At 39.2% G+C, this 23,489-nt stretch overlaps 1 protein-coding gene across 2 annotated transcripts in view; it reads right to left on the reverse strand.

Annotated features, from left to right (window-relative positions):
- ADGRL2 (adhesion G protein-coupled receptor L2) overlaps nucleotides 1–23,489 on the reverse strand; it is a 313,675-nt gene that overhangs the window by 147,711 nt on the left and 142,475 nt on the right. Inside the window, exon 1 of one of the 2 annotated variants that reach the window (XM_066192571.1) lies at nucleotides 8,922–9,216. The exons of the other annotated variant lie outside the window; for it this stretch is intronic. The gene's annotated coding sequence lies outside the window, so the exon portion shown is untranslated. Of the gene's footprint in view, nucleotides 1–8,921; nucleotides 9,217–23,489 lie in introns of those variants that run through there. 2 annotated transcript variants of the gene reach the window in all.

Genomic DNA, 23,489 nt, shown 5'->3' on the forward strand with positions numbered 1-23,489 from the left:
TAAACTGCTTTTCTCCCTTACCTTAAAATGTCTCCAGTTTGTTTGCCATAATGGCATGAGCTTCCTAGAGAAAAATCCCTTCAATGCAAATGGGACAAAGCTTCAGTGAATGAAGCTATAAATATTAAGTACATTGTAATTAAGACTTTATCCTATCTAACCTTTAGCACACACTCAAAAAACTGGGATGCCATCAGGCAACATAATTTTTCTCTTCTCACACAGTGAGAATGCATGTATGCCTGTGGTTTTGTTTCCCTTATAGAGCAAAATCTCACTTTCTGCAAGCAGTGCCCTTAGACTCATGAAGAACATTCATAAAATAAATGCATTTGCATTGGGCATAAAGTCATACATGCCTGTTGCAACTTTAATTTTCCCTGGGAAAATAAAATCCAAAATAAAATCCTTCAAGGCTTCAATATCACCTTAAAAAAACAAACAAACAAAGAAAAAAAACCCACCCAAAACCAAAAAACAAGCAAAGAAAATAAAACCCAAACAAAAAAAAAACAAACAAAAAGGAAAAACCCAAAACAAAACCAAACAAAAACCCCAACAAACAACACAGGAGAAAAAATACTCTTAATATTTCAGTATGGCTACATTACTACATTATGGCTACATTATAGTCATTACATAGGATAAATATAGGATAAATTTTGGGTGTTCACTTCAAGATGATGAGACTGCTGCGAACAGACCTCTTCTTTGCTGATGGAATATCTTTAACAGTTGGATCATCAACCAGTTACTATGAGATACTATTATACACCTGCACCAATGAGGAAATAAAGCAGGAAAAAAAAAAAAAAAAAAAAAGAAAAAAAAAAAAAGAAGACAACAACTTTTTGGAGGCATGATACTGTATTCAAGCACGGGTAAGATTACTGCCTGAAGGGCAAAAGGATTTCTTCTCAATTTCAAATTATCTCAGCCTGCACCTCCCCTCTCTCTTCAAAACAACTCCCAGCCTCAACCCGTTTTCCTGGCACAGAAGCTCAGCCAGTAATACACCATTGCTGAGGCACTTTCTCTCCTTTAAGCACTTTATACTGATTTACACAAGAATCGGCCTCACCAATTGACAGTCTGCATTTAAGAAATACTTATTAGACTGAAGTAAATAAAAGCTGCTGGAGACACTGCCAACAAAATAGTTATGAATTGGTCTTCTGTAGAATACTCATTTTGTTCAAAATGAAGATGCAATCATTATTCATTCTGGGAAAGCAAGTTTTTCCAAATTGGTCACTTCACATTGAAAAAGTCTAAAAAACAGTGTAATAGTCTAATGAAAGGATGCCTGGATCAGATGAAAAGAATTCTGCCTACCATCAACACAGGCATCGGGAATTTGCCAGAGAAATGCAGAGTCAACAGCAGAACTTGTTCTCAGAAATATTTTCTTAAAATGTCACTTTATTTAGAAGCAACACTGCCTACTGTCAGTGAATTGTTTCTGAACACTGCTCACCCCGGCATAGACTGCAATGCTGTAAAAAATTACAAACATGATACCGTAAGAGAATATATAGAAAAGTGAATTAAAGTCTCCTTCTGGCATGTGATCACTCTCCACCACTGCAGCACTGATTTCACAGTAAGGCTGTGAAATCTACGCACACCCGAGCCCATCAACAGCAGAGCAAGTCTGATAGTCAGCAACAAGGTCGGTCATCCCCTCCCCAGCTGCCAGAAACAACTTTTAACAGTAATCGGCGTTATTATTCTGTCATCTGGATTCAGAGCAGTAATCGGTGTGAGGTGACGACTGATGGGAAAATACCAACACAGGGCACAAAGGAAAGCAGCAGCCCAACCTAAACGAGAGACTGGGGATTTTATCACATCCACAGGCGACTGGATAAACAGAAGAACTCTAATTTTTAACGCATAATTCTGCAGTGATAATTCGTTTTGCTGAGACTTTGCTGATACTATCTATTTTTCCAACAGTTACAGACACAAATGTCACCGTCCATGAAGGAGCTGCACCTCTCTAGCAGAGGTGCCCACCCAGGGCTCGGCTGCTCCCACACCGTCCCCACCACAGGAAGCAGCAAAGAAGCCCAAGAAATGGGAAAATTCCCTTCTTTACCATAAAAGGTACGAACACTCCCACACAGCTATGAATCAAGACATCCCTTAGTTAAGTATTAAACACAACTTGTATAGTATCAGAACTCGGGATCTTAAATAGCACTCTTCATTCAACGTTATTTCATTCCAGCTTTTGTAGCCCATTGCAATCAAGTAATACATCATTAACATATAAACATAGTAAAAAGCCACTCATCTGTGTTACAGTTTAGAAAAACTGCTCCCCCTTTTCCCTGTATTGCCCGTTTTGCAAAAGGAAGTATCTTTCTTGGGTGATAAACACATTGTAGAACATTGATAAAGAAAAAAGATTTCAGCGTTATTTAGTACACCAAGGAACAAGACCAAAACTATAGCATATTTGTATGAGGAAATGGCATAAAATAAATCTCTTACGACAAAACCCCCCTGCATTACATTAAAAGGAAAATATTCCTAATACCGCATCTATGTAAGAAACACAAGTAGCTTCTTATTAGCTCTAACTAGATTTTCTCTGAAGCTAGCTACTCTCACTACTGAAACACAGACAACGATACTTAAATCTTTTTGGGTAAATGTTAGTGTTTATAATGTGCTCCTAAGAGATTAAGATTAGAAAAAAAAATAACCACACAACCAAGACAGGCCCTATTTTTCTCAGCCCATGATCACTTGTCAAGCCATGATTAATGCTGTGCTCTGTAGAGGGAGACATTACATCTAGGCAACAACAGACCCAAATTTTACCCTAAGGCAGAAGTCTGATTTAAACATCTCTATTCAAAGTGACATTTGTCCTCTCTTTTCAACCAGTTTCCTCTGAAATTCCAGTAAACTGACTTTGTGACCTACAAATGGTCCATTGATTCTAACTTGTCGTGTTGCCTGTCCTTGTAGCAAAGTTAGTTTTGGTGACTGAATGAAGCAAGATGCTATGCATTCAAGAAAAACACAGGAGCTGAGTCCATTAGGTGCTCTATTAAATGCTCCGTTGGATAACAGCAACTAGAATTCATAGCTATAAGGATTCCAGCTTGCACAAAAGAGCTAGAGATGAATACTGAGGTCAGCATTAAAAATCAGAAAATATATTTATATTGAGAACTAACAATGGCCTTCATATTCTGAGGTGATGAGCAAAATTTGTTTGTTTGTTTGTTTTGTATTACAGACAAGAACACGGGCATCGTCGGAGCCACCCTGAAAAGTAATTACATTTTATCTCCTGCCTTGCACTCTGAAATGTCTGCTAAGGTATTTACATTTGTCTGCTACAAGAGCAACAAGTGAAAAAACTAGTTGTTATCACTTATCTCAACTAAATACTATTTCTCCAGTGAATGGTATTATTCCATCTATTTTATAAAGTCATTGTTAGATCCTCTGATTTATCTGTAACTGCTACTGTAGGAATAAAAATAAGACATGCTTATAACTTATAAAGAAATAGACAAACAGCAGACCTGAACCTGTAGAATAGTCAATATCCTTCTTACGGAACACGAAAAATGGCAACATTTGATAATACTAAGCAATTTAGACAGTGCTGGCAAGTTCCTACTAGCCAAGGTAATCTTATTTCTGACGCTTTTCAGGGTAAATTGATTTTTTTTCCCTCCTCTTAGCTGCTCTGATAATTGAATGAACATATACAAGTGTGATGGGATTTTACTTAGCAGACAACACACTAAGCATTCCCCAAACCTGGAGTATCTTATTCATAAAAAAGGATTTTTGTTGTAATTAAGAAAACTGTATTTAAGCTTGCCTTGTGCCACAGTAACAATCAACAGCATTTTGCTAAGAGACTGCACTCTACCTGCAGGTGTTGAGCATTGTGCTTGCTTCAGCCAGGCTGCAATGCTTTTTACTATCCCACGTTTCTAAATAATTAGGGTAAATGGCAAGCTAGAGTTGGTTGAATCATTACAGTACCTCATGAAAATCAGGGAGAAGGAATTAATGACATATGCATATTACATATTCTTTTAAAACCCATAAAATGCTCCATTTAATGTAACAATCCATAACCTGGAGATGCTATGAGTCTGAATTCGAAGACCTTTTTTTTCCTTCCTTCTTTTGGAATCAATTTCTACTTAACTACTAACTCAGTTTACATCTAGAGAATGCTGTCAGATCGCAACACTCACTAAGCAAGTGTATTTCTCTAACTAAATTGCTGATATTAAGCGACACAATCTTCCCAGTCCATGCTGTAGAAACACATCTCGTATATTACAAGCTGAAGAAACATGAACTCCTAGAAAATTATCTATTGAAGAGGGCTTTAAGCCTGCCATTTTTCACCTTTTAAATGAAGACTGTTAAAAGCAATCACAATTGCTAAATAAAGACTAGAAGTATTTTCTACATCAGGGATATATTCAGAATAAATCACAAGTTACCAATATTCCAGAGCCACCTGCAACTTTTATTTTAAAAAACTGTTGGAAATTAAATGCAGCTATGTTTGAAAACTGTTTAAATATTTAACACAATTGTTAAGACTATCGAGAATGGCCTTAAACTAGGTTGCTGTTTTTCCAGTTTTCTTGACATCCAATTACAACCATAATGGCTTAAATTTGTTACCTGTTTCAAACAGAGGGTGTTCTTAAAAATAATAGACAGCTTTTAAGTTTAAAAGCCGCACATAAATACTTAAGGAGGTGAATTTCTTGCAATTTGAAATCACTTTTGTACATTACAAACATCAATCCTAGAAAATGCTTTGAAAGAGTGACATCTCCAAGTATCATGACTGACTATGGATTTCACGAGCCTGTGCTCTGAACTATCTTGGTTCATAACTGACTACATGCTTGTCTACCTGTGCATGGATATGACTTCCATGACACACCACAGGTAGTTTAACTTCTTCACTTGCAGCTGACTAGGTAAAAATCACTACAGGTTACTTCCAGTTCCTGTATAATCAGTCATCTACAGATATTCCTTAGTGGAAATGCAGAGGAATCATAGCGCATTTTTTGATATAAAGTGTTACTGGTAGCTTATTTGGCATTAACAGTAGGCATGGCGCAATCCCCAGCAGGAGCCATACTACAAGGTAACGGTATTTTCTTACAGGTATGTCAACATTTTAGATGGACACAGGATGAGCAAGGGCTTGGAAATACAAAAACTTTTAGTCCAAATTTCAGTAAAAATTTATGACTATGTTTCTGTGCTCTCCAGATGTCAAACAGTTCTTTCTACTCTATGGTTATTATGACTTACATGAATTTATGACACACTATCTAGAAATGTATTTCAAAATAAACTTTGATAAATATTTTGCCTAACTAGAGACTTCTCTCTCCAAAACCCATAAGTGAAAATTATGGACTTCTTGAAAAAGCTGTAATTCAAAACTGTAGCGAATTTTCTTCATCACAACTACTCTCATTTAAAAAATATCTATTCATCAAAATGTCATGTCTACATATCACATTTCCAGAATAAAACCAACCACATTACATACTATTAACCATAAAGACTACAAACTCCTAAGAATATCCTACCTTGCTTATTTAAATTTTAATAAAGTGCTTCCTTACTAGAGACTAGGATTCCTGAGTAACCCCCTTTCCTGACTTTACGCACTAAAAGTGGTAAGAGATAAATAAAACATTGAGAAAGCTTCTGAAGTGATCAAATAAGAACTAACTAAGCACACTTTGGTTTTTTTAAAGCTTTCCTCTTGCTCATTTTAAGACGGGAAACACCCAGAAGCCTGGTGTTAATGTCTCTGCTGATTGTGAAAATTGCAGCAATAAAAACTCCAACTGCTTGTTTTAAATTAAGACTTGCAAGACTACATGTGAGATCTGTATCTTTACATTAGTTTTTATAACATTTGGAAGTTTGGTTGCCTGCTTTGATGTTGGTCTATTAATGAGCAGGGGAACCAAAAGCCAGAAAAAAAAATGTTTACTGGAAATTCTCAAGTCAAAACCTGAAGTAATTGGTTTGTTCTACCCCACATGATTCAACATCCTGATTCCCCCAACTACCAGCCCCCTGAGCTATCTGAACGTCTATGCTTTTTTACTGTTGCCAACACATAGTAACCCACAGTGATTGAAAATGGCAGCTGAAGTGCTGCTGCAGCACATTAATTTTTCTCTAAGTGGTCCAATTTTGTCATCTGAATGTTGAAAATCTTCTTTCCACTACTTTTTTGCCTTTAGAGATTCGTCGAATTTGGGGTTGCCGTCACATAAACCAAAGTGCAACATTTCCAAGACAATTTTTAGATTATCCCTAATAGCTGAAAGGATAATGCGCTTTCTTTACAGCCCCCTGCATTCAAAGCAGACTAGTTAACAGCAACTTAAGTGTGATAATGGCAATTACATCAATATGTTTCTTTTACACCACCAAAAGATACTGCTTCAGACAGCTGAAGACATTACGTAAATAAACCGCTGGAAATTATCTGAAGGTAATTATGTAATTTTAGGACCACTAAATACATCTATTTACAAAATGCCCAAACAGCCCTGTCCAGAAAAGAATGACAGAAATCTATATAAATTACTTGATCAACTGCAGTGTTTTTCTCCAAGACATACCATATATACTCAGTTCCTTCATTACATGAAAGGAAATTGAAGCCTGAAATTGAATATCCTACTCTAAAGGCACATCACTTTCTTGGCAGTAAAAGAAACAGCCCCCAAATGGTGAACCAGAAGAAAAAAAACTATGAAATAAACAAACAAAGCCCCGCAAACAACAGACCAAATGCTACAAATCAATGACTTAAACCAACATTTCAAAAACATAAAATATGTGTTTTAGTATCTGTATCATTCAAGTAAAAGGTTTGGAGAGAAGCAACAGGCAAGGAAAATTTAGGAAGTTGTTTTTTGCCAGAGATATAAACCAGAATACAGTTCCCAAGAAACATCTGGTCTCTGGAAAAGGTCTCAAGTTATTGATGGAAACTGGATTTTGCTTGGCTTTTGGGTTACTGGATTATGAATATTGATTTGCAAAGGTAATAAAAGGGTAGGCCAGGCCACATCCCCTTTCAAACTCAAGAAAATAGTAGCAAAAGAATAAAAAACCCTGAACGTGTAGTCTCGTAAAAGAACTTGCAATGAGATAAATGTTCTACACAGCCACCAAAACAGCACTCCTGCCAGAGCTGGTTTCAAATTATTTATTATAGGGTAATACTAACCACAAATTAGGTTATCTTAGTAAACACAGTATCACTGATTAAATGAGATTACAAGAATTACTCATTTTCACTTTTTCTAGAATGAAAAGGAAATGGAAGCATATGGCCGGTGGTGATCAAAACTTCTTTTAAAACTCTCCGTAAAAATATCTATTATTCCAGCCTACCCACCCATTAAGGAAGGAAGCATATTTGTTTCAAAGGCCTGGAACCGAGAGGTCTTTTATTACAAGATTTCATTTGTTTTCTGAAGTAATTAGAAGGTCTTCCCCATTCATCCCTCCACACAGTAACGTGTAGGCCATAGTCAGAGCATGAGCGCGGGAGAAAGGACTTTCTAAATCCCCCTCCCAGAGAGGAGGAATCACAAACCACGCCACAGTGCCTGTCATAAAAGGTCACTTTTTTTGCTCGGGACAAACCATTTAATCAATAGAGTGTAATTGTCCTAGCGCTCGCAAGGGCTCTGCAGCGGAGGGACCTTGTTTTTCACTCGCATAATTGCAAAACAGCAGAAGTTCAGAAACATAACCCAAATCCACCTCCCCATTTTACCCCTTTACAATTCCCACTGCCCTTTGGGCCTCTTCTTGGAAGCAAATGGAAGACAAGCTGAAGTTTTCTCAATTGAGCCGGAGCTAAGAAACCTTTGATATGCTAATACTCTCCTTCAAACGGTAAGAATTCACACTTGCATTAATTCAAACAATTTCTGCAGAATGATGCGAAATGGCACCTCTTTTCGTGGCAAGCAACAAAAGGAGGGAGCCGGGGCGTCTGAGGAAGCCAAACACCAGAACATTTGTTCCGCAGGATTCCTTCCGTCGCGCACAGGGGCATTTCTGGGCAAAGAAAACACACCTGAACACCAGCAGAGCTCTTTACTTTCTGACAAACCGCGCTCAAATCCCAGCAGGGCCGGCGCAGACTAACAACAAGATGTTATTTTTAGAGCCAGACACAGCAACGGTGCCTCATGACACACTGTTTTCTGTCTCCAGATGGCCCCAGATTTCTACATGTGAAAATAAATAGAAATAAAAAGAAAAAAAAAAAAAAAAAAAAGAAGAAGAAAGAAAAAAGTTGTTCTCACCCCACAGCCGACAAAGGGCAATTTATTCATCTGCCCACAACCACCCCCCACCTCGCACGGGCTGGGAGCCGGGCGCTCGGCAGAGTTACACAAATAAACCCGCAACAGGTAATTATTTAGCGAAAGGATGCAACTTTGCGCGCTGCGCGGGGCGCGCCGCGGAGCCCCGGGCCTGCTCGGCGGGCGGACCCCGGCCCGCGGCCCCGCGGCGGGGTGAGCGGCGGCGGCGGCGGGCGGGGAGCGGGACCGGCGCGGTGCCGCAGGTCCCTCCGCAGGGCGCGGGGGGGCGGCGGCGGAGCGCGGCCGTTCCGCGCGGGCGGAGCGCGGCCGTGCAGGAGCGGCGGCGCCGCCGCGCTGCCCGCGCCCAGAGCCGCGGGCTCACCCAGGGCCACATCGCTCCGCCGGCGGCGGCCCCGCGGCAGCGGCAGGCGAGGCAGACCCTAAAGTAAGTGCATCCCCGCCGGCGGCTCGGCGGGGGAACATCCAGAAGTCGGGGAGCAGGCGCCGGCAGGAACGCGCGGCGAGGCTGCAGCGCGGAGCTCCGCTTACCTATGTCTGGGAGCCGAAGGCGGGCCGGGGTCTGTGTCCCCGGCGGGACCCGCGGTCCGGGTCAGCCCGCCGAGCGCGGGGCTGCGGGAGATCGCGGCGGAGTTAGTCCCGGGGCCCCGGCGGCGGCGCGGGAGCGGGCGGGCGGGCGGGCGGTGGGCTGGGGCGGGAGCGGGCGGCAGCCGGCGCTGCGGCTCGGAGGGCTGGGGCAGCGCAGAGCAGGGGCGGCTTCTTCTCCACGCAGCCGGCCGGGAGGGTCTTCTGGGTCTAAGTCAACATTTTCCTGCAGTTCCCCACACTCCGCTCCGCAGCAAACGAGCGATGCAGCCAGGCTCCCGCACGCACACAAGAAATAAATTCAATTAAAAAAAAAAAAAAAAAAAAGGCAGCCGAAATGGAGAGGAGGACGGGCGCAGTGCAGTGTGTGTGCCCAGCCTCAGGAGTCCTTTCTGTGAAGCGATCGGGAGGCGATGCCAGCAGCTGGGGCAGCGGGGAACAACTCGAATGTTACAATGGACCCCCTCCTCCGTGTCTCTGTCGCTCGCACCGACCGGATTCACATCTCCCGGGATGACATTCTGGCCTCTGGCGGAGTGCGGGGCCGGCTCCTCCTCGGATTTTCTCCTCTTCCTCCCTGTGCTGCTGCCCCGCCAACGACTGGAGATCGGGCGCCGGGCGCTGAGCGAGTAACGCGCGCGGTAATGGGAAAAACGCAATACATACACACCAAAAAAAAAAAAAAAAAAAAAAAAAAAAAAAAAATCCCAATGAATGTATGGCAGCCTCTCCGTGCTCGTGCACCGCTCCGTCTGCGGCTGGGGAGCGCCAAGTCCTGACACGGACTCTCCGCCGGCTCTGAACTGGAGTCACCTCCAGCCTCCTCCCCCTCCAATCTCCACCCCTTCTCCCTGCGCTCCCACCCCTGGGCTCAGCTAATCATATAAACATATTATCACGTAGAGCGGCATCGGCGAAGGACAAAAATCTCTCCCTTCCTGTCTTTTTCCAGTGTTCCCCCCCACCCCCCCGCCCTTCATTCATTTGTAGGGGGGGCTGAAGGCTAAATAGCGGCCGCTCGGCACCAGAGGCCGCGCAGACCGGCTCCGCGCTGGCGCTGCCCGCGCCGCCGCCGCGGATGCCGAGGGGCGCGCACCGCCGCGGAGCCGCTCGCCCGCCGCCGCGGAGCCGCTGGGCGCCCCTGCCCGGCGCCTCGGGCCCCGGCGCTGGCCGGGCCTGGGGCCTGGGGCCTGCCGCCGCCCCCTCCCTCTGCCTTCCCGGCGGCTGCAGGCGCGCAGGCCGGCCGGCCGGAGGCGTCCCCGCCGCACCTTCGTGCCCGTACCCGACCGCGCAGCGATGCCGCGCACCCCGCCTGGTGCCGGGGCCCGAGCGGAGCTGCCCGGCCGGCTGGGCTCGCCGCGCCGGGCCGGCTCTCCGCACCGCACCGCCTGTCCCCCGCCTCCCTTTCCCCGGCATCACCCAAAAAATCCTTCACCGGCTGGGCGAGCAGCGAGAGAGGGCGGGAGGACGGGGCGCCCCGGCACCCCAGCGCCTTCAGGGCTCCGTTGGTCCTTTCCTTCGCTCCCTCGCACTGACATGGCCCGGCTTCTGCCCGGCAGGGACGGCGCGCCGAGGCACAGCGATGCGTTAGGGAAAACATGTCAGGGCAGGGTAAACAGCACTTGGGAACGATTTAAAGGATACTCAGTTGACTCACTGCTGTGCTCGGATGCAAAACGCGGTCTAGTAGCGTTGTTGCATTCTCCCAAAAATCTGCTCTTGGAAGCCACGTCTGGGATTTGTAGGGTTTGGGTTTCTTCTCTGTATGGATACAAAACACTGAGGATCCGCTCTAACCTTTCAGGATGTGCACCACGGGCAGTTCCCAGCTCTCAAGGTCAGGGAGAAGCAGCTGGGCATTAGCGAGGGCCGCTGCCAGCGCGGGGCGAGGGCCGAGCGCGTCCCACGCTCCGCGCCCGCCCGGGGCTGCGGGGACCAGAGGGAGCGACAGCCGCGGTCAAAGCAGCTCAGACTTGACCTGATAACTACCCCCTCCCCTTGTTTGGGGGTTTTAGCCATCCTCTCCATCGCTGCAGCAATGATATTAAATCCTCTCAACTGCCTCTACTCACGAAATCGCATGTACTAGGCAGGACCACTTGGGGCTTGATCAACTGTTTTAGGTCCAAAGCACGCTGACAATCCAGAGTACAACACCTACGCCACACCGAAGAATCAGGATCATTACCTTTGTTAATAGTGATGATTTATTTTCTTACTCAATCATTTTTATGTCTCTGCATACCTGTGCAATTAGTGTTTAGAAACTGTAGCATGTATTTAGAAAAAAATGACATGTTAAAAGGAGACATGGATGTTGAAGACATTGCAATATGGAGTAGTGAGAACCACAGAGCTGGTCCAGGGCTCTTCAAAACCACATTAAACTTTCAACAATACTAGCAACAATCGTGGGGGTGAATATCTAGAAGTCACTGAAATATGGACATGCCATAGCCATGCCGACCTTCCTCAGTTCAGGGTGTCTGTCCAGGGGACTGCGGTGTGGAAGAACTATCTCAAGCTTTTAGGACCAAAGGAGGAGTTCTGCCACAAGGAGCAGTGCACCTTCCTGAGACTGATTTCAACTGGGTTAAATCTGCAAAATGCCTCAAAAAGAATTGAAGGACAGATCATCTGTCTATGTAATAGTATGTAATAGTTTTGTACCTACTATATACTGTTTAAAGCATGGGTTCCTGTGAGAGCAACATACAGCAAAAGAGCAGAGTCTCTATTAAGTTCTTTGTGTATTCCTAATATAGCCAATTGCCCTTTCTTGCTATCCTTATAAACACCTGTATAAACCCTTATGCATTTCTAATGGAATTAAATTATACAGGCATTTTAATGAATCTTATTAGAAGTTGATTTTCATTGAAAGGATTGGATGCATGTGTTACAGAAACATGCTTAAAAAGAAGGTCACAGAAATGTAAACATATTGACTTGCTATGATTTTACCCAAGTTTTAAACTGTATCATTAACAAGTCCTACTCTTTCTTTCTCTTTTCTTTCTTTCTTTCTTTCTTTCTTTCTTTCTTTCTTTCTTTCTTTCTTTCTTTCTTTCTTTCTTTCTTTCTTTCTTTCTTTCTTTCTTTCTTTTTCTTTCTTTCTTTCTTTCTTTTTTCTTTCTTTCTTTCTTTCTTTCTTTCTTTCTTTCTTTCTTTCTTTCTTTCTTTCTTTCTTTCTTTCTTTCTTTCTTTCTTTCTTTCTTTCTTTCTTTCTTTCTTTCTTTCTTTCTTTCTTTCTTTCTTTCCCTTCTTTCTTTCCCTTCTTTCTTTCCCTTCTTTCTTTCTTTCCCTTCCTTCCTTCCTTCCTTCCTTCCTTCCTTCCTTCCTTCCTTCCTTCCTTCCTTCCTTCCTTCCTTCCTTCCTTCCTTCCTTCCTTCCTTCCTTCCTCTCTTTCTTTCTCTCTTTCTCTCTTTCTCTCTTTCTCTCTTTCTCTCTCTCTTTCTCTCTTCCTTTCTTTCTTTTCTTTCTTTTCTTTCTTTTCTTTCTTTTCTTTCTTTTCTTTCTTTTCTTTCTTTCTTTCTCTCTCTCTCTCTCTCTCTCTCTTTCATGTAATTGCACATAAGCATTGATAGCCCTGAGCTAACTGACTTTTGCTTAGTTGATGAGAATAGGATTTAGCCAGAAAACTGTCAATAATACAAGAATTATCTGGGGGTTGATGGTTTTCCTCTGAGAGGACATGAGAGGGAGAAGTTCTTCTGTTTGCAACAAAAAAAAAAGTCTGTTGGGTTCTCTATTTTTTTTTTCTGCCCACAAAAAGATTGAAAAGAACTGCAGAACTAGGCTTTGTGCTAATATTTGCAGAAGTCAAAGTGAATTCACCTATGTGGATTCAAATGTAGGACTGAAGTTCATTTTCCCTCTTTTCATCAAAAACTTCTGGAATCATATTTCTTTCTACATGCAGAGATGGAGTTTTACAACTCTTTTACAATGGCAAGCTGTAAAACTGAGTTTTAAACAATTGCTAGAAATGCAGAGACCTTTTAGCATTTGTTTCGAAAACACGTTTCCATTAATTCTCATTAAAACTGCATTAAGATATAAGAATACCTGGCAGAGGTGTATATTGTTTTGGCAAGTATAATACTATTATTCAAATGATTAATTTTACTTCACATGAATCAGCATATGTTCCTTTAAAAGAAAAATTGTGCACACATGTACGCATGACATACTTAAATCTGATCTTTTAGTTTTTACTCAGCCACAATTATTGCCAGATTTGAATATTAATATGTGAAAAGGAATTATAGCAAATCAAGTTCCTTTCCACCATTATGACTTCCTACTATTTGCTTTTTGACATATCCCTCTAAAATATGAATCTTATTCCATACAGACTCCACAAAGAAGTACAGAAAAGTAGATTTTCCTTAAAATCTTGCTTTGCTTCCACAGTGCAAAATATCTAGCTTGAAAACACAAGAAGAAATGTTATATTCTTGTCAAAATAATTTGCAATATTTTATTCCCGCTCTTTAACTAACATTAAATTTGTAATATTTCATGTTAAGGTGTATATTCTGTATGTATTACTCTCCAGTTACTTTCATGAAGCTGCTGGATGATGTCCTTAGAAAACTAAAAGCAAATCCATAGTAATTTTTTAAATAATCACAACAATTGTGTATCAATTAGCATTTCCAGGGACTACGTGTAGTAAGTAACAACTGGAAAAGATTGAACTGTCAGCTGTGTACCTGAAAGAGATGCATCTGAGAAAGATGATTTAACTTGTGGCAAAAAATTGGCCAAATTATGATGTCTGTAATATGATCTTATAGGCTGCTCTGCTCTAGCTTTTTTTTTTTTTTTGTCATAGAATTGCATTTTATATCTGCCTATTCATGAAAAGGTTAATTTAAAATGTTTAAATAAATAATATTTTGTATTGCCCTAAGTGTCAGTTCCCTCATGAGTAATGGTTTACACAGATTTTATGCAGCCTATTTTTTTATTACTGGAGTTTTATGACTGAACTTTAAATACTAGTGACTGACATTTCCTCTTATCTGTCTGTACTCCTGTGAATAACGTATCAATGAACCTGTAATTAGATGTAATGTTGGCAAAGACTGACAGAAGAGGTAGTAAATATATGTATGCATTAACATCAGCTAAAATTGGTGCACTGATGTAAAGACACAGTTTAATTGCTATGATGTAAAGACTTCTTTTTTTTCCCATGGAAAAGAAACAAACCATTAAATGATTTTACCATTTCAACATAAAACAGAAAAGAGAAATTTTTGCTTGTTTTATTTAGGAAAATCCCCAATTTATTTTGCAGGCAAATTTATATAGATAAACTGAGTCATTCAACCCATACTAGGAAATATCCAATGTATTGCCTTAAAAGTTAGGAAATATATCATGACAATTACTGGTCTTTTAAACTAAGTAATTGATTTTAGTGTCACTTGGGGAAAAAAAATGAAACCCATCAATAAAATAAGAGAATTCTGCAGCTGTTCCTAACAAATAAATGTAATATGAATTTGCATTTTGCATAGTTTACTTCAGTAATCAATTTTAATGACTCATAATCTATATCATTATTTAAGAAATGACAAAATCATTGACTTACTCATAACACTTGCTAATTGTTTTTAAAAATAAATTCTACACATGACTAAGGAAACACCCATTTCCACTTGCTTTATGTTAAATCAACATCTAACCACTCATGGTGATTTCATTCAAAGAAAACAGAAGGAACACATTAGCTGTGTGGTTAAAGAGATTGATGGGCTTCAAACATTTTAACCATGGATGGTTTTTTTCCAACTGTAGAGACGCATGTTTTTAATTTAAATAGCTTCAAGAAAATGAAGATCATTTTATTCAACAAAGATGTTTTTTCTTGTTTCTCAGAAATTAATTTAATTTTGTTTAATTAAGTAATATTAGAAACAACCTTGTTCAGAGAAAATGCACTATGAAACAAAAGCATGTGTATGCCATATTAACTCATATTCTGAAACAGAATTTTTGTCTCACATTAATAAATTAGAAGAGATCAATATGATTTTTGCCAGTAGATTTAGATGCAGTTGTTTTGCACAGTATTTTGCAGTTACCTCTCCACTCTCTGAGTGTTTGAGGGAGCAGTAGAGCCCAATGTTACTGAAGAAATACATTCCTTTGGAATTCAGGTATTTTGGATGTGTGTTGGTGGAGAAAAGTTTACAGTTTTATGCTGCAGCCATTTAAAAAGGCCGAAGAGTTTTCAAGACTGAGCTGTTAGGAGTAACATAGCAGGACACATTTAAAAAGAAATGAGTACAATTCCCTGTTTTCATATGAAAAGCTCAACACTGAAGCTTAAATGATCATACCAGGAAAGGAACTGCAGTGCTGAGCTTTTGGGGGAAGAGATATGTCATGAGGTCCCAATTCTCCAAATAGGTTTGCACATTCTAGGTTCCCTTTTCTCCAACTGTTAGATCTGTATAGGCACACATTCTGCATTTGGGCAGCACAAAAAATGTTTTGTTTTAGTTTTTTTAAGGAGAGAAGCCCAAGAGAATAATAAGAAATTAAATAGATTTTTCTATTTAAAATAAATGCAATTTTGCCTGACAGGCAGGGAGCTCCTTCTCCTCCTCCCCCTTACACAACTGTATTATCCAATTTGCCATGACTTTGCTCAATCTCTAATTTGCAGTGAGAGAAGTACCCCATGACTCAGACTGGCATATCTGGTGGTCTCAGCATATTGTCACCATCTCTTCTTACCTCTTGCAACCCTCCTGCTAAATATAAAAGAATGGCAATAATTTGCTTTATCAAATTCCGATTGCATCTGCACTCCAATCTAAGAATTTGTATTTATTACATAGTGCTTTTAAGTATCATGTTACCTAGCTTTCTAGCCACTCTTCTGTTGCTTCTATATCACAAAATGAAAGGTAATGCTAAAAAGATAAACAAAGAATCTGCAAAGGCAAACCATTGCATTTGCAAATATGAATCCATGAAGGCTTTTCTCTTCTTACCCAAACATCTCAATCTACACTGTTAAAATCCATATTCTTGATGGAAAGACCAAGATTTGAGGATATGTGCACAGCCTTACAAACCCATAAAGATTTAGTTGCCTACACTGGGGGTAAGGTTAAATTTACGTTCTTGAGAAGTTATGGGATAAAATACATCAAATTCTTGGACCACCGACCAGAACTGAGGTCTCCCCATTTCAGTTGAGTGCCCAAATCATTAAGCTACAGTCATGTTCCCTCTGGTGTTCTCACTTTCTAGTCCAGTGAATCATGAATCATTTTCTGCCTGGTGCAGAACTTCAACAGGAGAAGTGGAGAACATTTCCACCTCCAGTCAGGTTGTGGGTTAGAGAATTGTTTAGCTGGTGAGAAATGTGCATTTCAAGCAGAGCAGAGAACTGACCCTGCTTCATACACTGGACAAGTCTCTAACTGCTAGTTGTAGAATAAAACTACACCTTTAAAAGAAAGGGATGACTGCTGCTGGATTTAGTGGCAGACTAACTGCATTCATGGGTGTCACATGCTCTTAGAGTTTGACTGTCACCTTTAACTGCTCAGGTTTGTTTTTTTACACAGAATCTTAGCAACAATATAGGTGCAGAGCTCCTTAGTCTGGTTTATCTTGACTGAAGCAGTATTTGGCATGATGAGTATTACAGCTGCAGGAAAATTTGATATAAAAACATGTAAGGGCCTGTTGAACAGAGACATCTTCCCCAGGTAGGCAGCATTTAAGCAGAGTAGTCTTTAAACTTAATGGCTTAAATTCTTTCCATGTTTCTCTTTAGGAGTCAAGTTGCAGAAATTCTATACATTGCCTACATGGAAACCTGGTCCATAGTCATAATAATCAAATTGAGAGATACGGTAATAGGCTATGAACAGGAAAGGACAGGGTGCTCACAATCAATCAGGAACAGAAAAGAACCTCCCACTGGGACTTCCTCACCTCATGATTGCAACTTTCAAGTTTCCCTTACCAAAAGACGGGGCATGAGAGTCATATTTGCTTCCAAATTTGCATATCTCAGTTCTCTTCTGCTATTTTTCCTATGTCTCAATATGTGTTATTCTGTTAGACCAAATTAATTAGTTTTTAATTAAGGATTTTCCATTGGTAGCTTTAATGAAGGCAATGTTAGTTGTGCTTCACATACAGTTATCTGATTCTACCCATCAGTTCCTCATGCCAGTCTGGAAGTGCTTTAACCTCAGTTGATTGGTTATACTTGCTTTGATTTTGTTATGTGGTTTAACACAAGGACTTGGTACCTTATCTTTTTTTATAAGATTATATTTTTTCCCTCTTGTTACTGATTGCCATTGAAATGGTGAAAGTTATGTGATTGGCTCCCTCTGGAGCAGATACCAGAGATGCATCATGGATCATTGGTCAGAGAGCCTAGACACAGCAGCAAATTCAGTCTCCCTCCCCTCCCCATCAACTTTGCACAGCGGCACTGCTCTGCAATCCATCTCAGCTGACATGAGCAGTGCATGGAGAGGGAGACGCAGATTTGTTTCCAGGCTTACATCTTCTAGTTCACATTTTGTTGTGCTTGTGTTACATTGCCAGGTGTAACTCTGGCAGTTGTAAAGAACAGTCATTTTCCTTCACCGAAACCGCCTATAAAAGCCTCAGCTTCGGTAATCATTTGTTATATATTACAAACACCTGCAGCATGGCGAATTAATATCACTAAGTATAGGGATCAAAGATATTCCACCTTTTTTTTCTTAAATTAAATGATCATTTACTTTTGACAGACCTCAATGTTTTTGACAAATAGACTTGAATCTGATTGAAGGTATGGCTACGCCTTCCTAAAAACACTGCAGTCAAAGAATGACATTAGTACCATGCTCCTGTTTTGAGGAACATCGATTGACTGCTCAGTACTACTGCTAATTAAAAACAATAAAATGTATTCAATAATTAATTAAGATGCTATTCTTCACCTCACTGTGAGCACTGGCTGTTGTTTGTTGACTACTCAGCACCAAAATATGATATTTTTGTATTATATCTGGTAAATCATACTATTGCATTTAATATATCATTAAAACAAGACACTTAAACTTTATGACACGCTTGGAAAGCAAAGTGATAACCCTGTATACATTTACACAGGAATGGCAGAATTTTCTGCATATGCAAGCACTGAATATTACTGAAGAATAAACCACAGATTTGCATTGCACCATGTAGGTACCCAGTTTCACCTTTCGGTTTTCTCTTCCTGTTGCTTCTCTACATGGCTATGTCAGTTTAATTTGCTTTCATCAGAATTTTTGTTGACAGTAAAATTAATGTGCAAATTTCCTATCAGTTGTATATATTAATATAATTCCCTCTCAAATACAGTTCATTGAAATTAGCACTGGTAAAAGGTGGGATACATATTCATACAGTTATTTACATAAATCCCATTCAGCTTTATGCACCCTAAGCTTTAATGCAAAGTATCTACTACTGCAGGTAATTTTAGCACAAGCAAAACAGCACGTAAGTGGCATTTGACTTCCCAAAGATTGGGTGTCTTTTAATAAAGAGATTATTTGAAGAGAAAAAAAATCTATTAGAAATTACATTTGTGACATAATTTTTTAACATAAAAAATACTGTCTTTACAACAAAGAAAATGCTGAAAATACTAATGTGTTTCTCCAACAAATCACACAGAATCTGTTCTTTCCAAATTACATAAATTGTGCATGATGCCTCATTTATGATCCAGCGTAAGACATTAATAAATTAATAAACTTTTCAATAAGAACTTCATTATGAAGCAACTTATATGACAGACTACACCCTAGACCAAAAAGTAAGTTTTATAAGTAAGTGTGTACTGGGAATTGATTTATGCAGCACAGCAGTTTTATCAGTTCTAATGTCAAAAATATCTTTTAAATCAGTTGTCATATGTATATTGATCCACAGATTATTTACCTGAATTTAGAATGTTAACTATAGGAAAAGCCATTCGGTCTTTATCTATATAAGTTTAGGGAATTCAGGCCCCATCTATTCCTTGTTGTGAAAGGCATTTGCTACTAAAAATACAAACGGGAATCTACTACGTGCAGGTGCAGATTCTACTGAGGAATGCAGCTCTGTTTGTGTAAGTTTTCCCTGGTAAACAGAGGAGCTGCAAGGTCACGAAAGAGATAATGGCACATCTCGTAGAAACTTAGGTTTTACTGTACAGACTTGCAGTTTCTATACTTCCCTGAGCATAATGCTGCAACACATGACTTACAGCAGTCTCTATTTTTCACAATTTTCCAGTTAATGAAAGTAATGTTTAAATACTCTGAAGTTAGATTATTAACTTCTACAAAATAGAAACAGATGTGCGTCTCAGTATGCCATTAAATTTATGATTTACATAGTATTCTTGAATACAGCTGAGCAGAGGCCAATGATTCTAATTTGCTCTAGATTTACAATAACCTGATCTGGTTTTTGTAAGTACTGAAACACTTTAAACAAAATTAGAAAGCCGTTGTGCTTTGTGTGATTAAAGATGCAATTCCCTTTGGGGTAATGAGAAGAGTTAGAACATGTTTCTTTCTTTATGGATGTTTCTATTATAAACAAGAGTACCATATATTATGTATTTTTTTTGCTACTATTTCCTTGCTTTTAATTACAAAATAAACTGATTGAGTTGTACTGGAGTTACAAAGAAACAATGCCAAAATCTAGCTAAAAAAAATGCATATTGAGGTTCACAAAAAATCCTTAAAATTCTTCTGAGGGTCTTAAGACATTGCTAGAAAAATACTAGTTCCTTATAGTTTGCAGAATCTAAAACATCTCTCTGATTTAAAACTACACAATTTAAAGGACTTATTTTAAAAGCTAACACATTTCTCAGCTTATTAAACTATGTTAAGGCACAGCATTTTACAGGACAGAGTTTCTGAGTATTCACAGAATTTTACATCTGGAGATACAGATTAACTGTACATAATGGCAGAAATCACAACGGGAATGAATATTATTGTTTAAAACAAGGTGTATCTATGGGTAGAGATCAAGTTGTGTTGTTGTGACACTAAACACTGAAGTTTTTAAAAAGAGTCAAAATGAGATTAGATCTGTCGATATAAGCAATGCAGGAAGAATACCCTGTGTATGAATATTTAAGGTCTGTTTCAAAGATTCTGAAAATCAGAAGCTAGGCCTATAAAGATGTATGGATTCAATGTTAGCTGGAAATGAGGTATTTCTAAATTGTAATCTATGACTCTGTAGTCAAAAATGTAGGTCATTTAGCACTGTAATTAACTTTTCACAGGGAAGGGTGACATAGCAAGGAAGTAGATGCATCTATTTAATAGGGACTTTTATAAGAATTTTTAAAACTACTTCAACTATTCCTTGCATATTGCACCCCAAAATTAAATTGATTTTATGAACATAGAAGTAATGAACCAGACATTTATTTTACATAGTACCTGAATTATAATATTATTTCATGCATTATTTTATTCATTTGCTCTTTTCCATAATGCACTGAAGATAATATAGGCTCAATGTTATATACTCATATTAAATCATACTACAATATATGTATTTATATTTATCTTCACCTCTGATGAAATGTTTAATATTATTAATCCTTTCAGTTTAATTATATATAATTAACCATCATTAGAACGGGAGCATTACCTTTTAATAAAATTTTAATCATACATTTACTCAAGCACGGGATCAAAATGCTACACAAGGATGACAAGTCTTGAAAGTGATTGAATGAATTCAATTTATTTGGTCACTCACTCTTCCAACCCACTTAGAGACTGCCATCTGTGCTTCACTCAGGAGACCTCCAAGGGTAAGCTCCCACACTCTTACACTTTGTTAGACTTGGGATTGCAGCCTTAGGCAGAGCTGCAAGCCCAGTGCTCAGCCTGGCTGCTGCTCCAAGCTCCAGGCTCAGGTTTGGGTTTGGGCTGCAGCAGTGCCCCCTGACAGGGATTCTTGCACTGGCCCCTGGGTTGCTGTACTGGAGCACTGGTAGGACTCCTGACCCAGGCACACTCACGTGCACATATCTCATTTAAGGAAAACAGAAGGATCGTTAAGGACTTTTTTTTTTTTTTTTTTTTTTTTTTTTTTTTTTTTTTTTTCTTTTTTTTTTTTTTTTTTTTTTTTCCCTGAGGGATCTGGCAATGGCAACTAGAATTAAAAAAATGGTAGGAGAAAGATTTTTCATCATACATTGAGGCTGAAGTGCATACAACTGGAAAAATTTTGTGGTTTCCTCTGAACTTTCTGGGAAATTTTTCTGGTAAACACACAATAACCCACACACGAGGCATCAGGCTGACAACAAGAGATTAGCAAAAACTGTAATTAATTCAACTTTAGGTTGTGTCTAGGGAAGAATTAGTATTTGAGAACTGTTTTTTTTCTTCCTGACAGAATGAGTATGGATATGGAATAAATTATGGGTAGGAATGAATGGCATCAGGACATCAGAACTTTGTACTTTTCACCTATAACTTAACATAAGCTGAGGCCTCTCGTCTGCAAACACACAGGTCTAGGTCAGCAAACTTCTGCTGAACCAAGACCATATCTACAGTCCTACAAATACTTATTCCCAACAACAATATTAACGTAGATATCACAAATTTAGGGAAATGTGTCATCTTGTATTAAAATTAGTGGGGAGTCTTGAAGAAGTTTTTAATTGTTTTGATAAATTCATACTAACTCACTGAGGCCCAGATTGTGGAACTGTGTTTGCAGCAAACTGTTCTTCAAGAAGCCCTGTGTGATTAATTTGGGAGACTGGAGGCAAAAACTGCAGATGAGAATTCCATATGTCTGAGACAAAGCACCTGAAAGGAAAACTCACATTTTAATGACAGAGCATGGGATGGCCATTATAGGAATATATTGTATCGATAAAAAAGGAAAACACCTGGTCAACAAAGGTTTTGCAATTTTTTTTGTATTAGTTATTTTAAAGTCATATTAAGCTGTCAGAAGACTTTGGTTCATTATGAACACTCTGTTTCTAAAAGATGCTCGGTGAGTCTGGATGCACTTAGGATAATTTATTTTCCAATCAACTCTGAGTTGCCCAGACCTACTTCTATTGAAGTCAACTTTTATTTTTCCAAAGAGAATTAAATCAAGTTTAATTTTCCTTCAAAAAGAAGCTTAGTTAGGTTTCTTAACTGTCAATTTTCTTCAAACGATTATTGCATGACAAAATTTTTAATAAATTAACACCCAATAAATTTTGTGATTCCTTATATTAAAGCCCACTCCAAAAACATTTGGCTGGTACAATTACTCAACAACTCAGAATAAGTGGGAAGTTCAAAACTGTGTTTATATTAGTTCTTAACCTTCCTAATAAGGTTTAAAGTTATCTTGTCAGAAAATACATTTAAACTGAAAAGGAGACAATATTTTAAATGTTTGTGGTTTTGGGAGGCTTCATACATTGAAAAAATATCAACTAAAAATACAGTGGACTTATTTTTTTCCTTTTTTTTTCTTTTTTCCTCTTTTTTTTCTCTTTTTTTTTTCTTTTTTTTCCTTTTGCAGGAGTGCTTCATATTAATATTGACATGGGTAAGACACTTCAACAGACTTGAGAATGATAACAAGGCCGTTTTCCTGCCACTCCGATCACTCTCTATTGCATAAGATTCCGGTCAGAAAGTTTTAGTGTCTCAAACCTATGCACTGCCCATTTTCAGAAATGTCAGAATAGAGATTCCAGTAAAAATGTGTAGAAGAACCTTCCACCTTGCGACAAGACTTTTTTACTTATGAAAGCCTGTCTTCGTTGAAGAGCTGCTGTCTTCATTATTTAATTTCTTTGTGGAGCTCACAGTCAACATGATCCCGTTGAGTTTTTTTATTTAATATGTTTCAGAGCACAGGACACCTGCTGACTTCTTTAATAACGAGTTGTCCTCCGTTGGCTTATATGTGAAAACTGTTCAGCAGAGGCAAGTAAAGAATAACCTTAGACATTACGACTGATTCCATTAAAAAATAAAATAAAAGAAAACTGTGTCCAGGCTCCACATCTGAAGTCCCTAAAATATATTTGCAAGGGCTTTTCACAGCATGGAATTCAGGTGGATTTTTTTTTAATTGAATTCTGTTCTGTGTAAGTGCAGTCAGTGGAATTCAATTTCAATGTAGGCTCCCAGGAAACAAATACATGGTAAGTATTTTTATTGCTAATGTCTTGGATTTAGTTTCTTAAATATTATTTAGATTTGACTGTGGACAGAGTTGCTAATGTTTACCTTAATGCAGGGCTCTGTGACTCTCATTGGAGAAGGGACTCTTTAAAAAAGAATTGGCTAAAGCACAGAAGTTTAACAGTGAATAAATTCCAAGGCTTTGTATTGTATTAATAAGGATCAAATTCTACTTCTTTGTACAAATCCTATGAATTCGATGGAAAATCTCCATATTCCTTTTTTTGACCCACTTTAAAATATCTTC

The sequence above is a fragment of the Chamaea fasciata genome, unplaced genomic scaffold (assembly GCF_029207755.1).
Source record: "Chamaea fasciata isolate MVZ Bird 193981 ecotype frontalis unplaced genomic scaffold, bChaFas1.0.hap1 SCAF_10, whole genome shotgun sequence".
In the NCBI taxonomy this organism is placed as follows: Eukaryota; Metazoa; Chordata; class Aves; order Passeriformes; family Sylviidae; genus Chamaea; species Chamaea fasciata.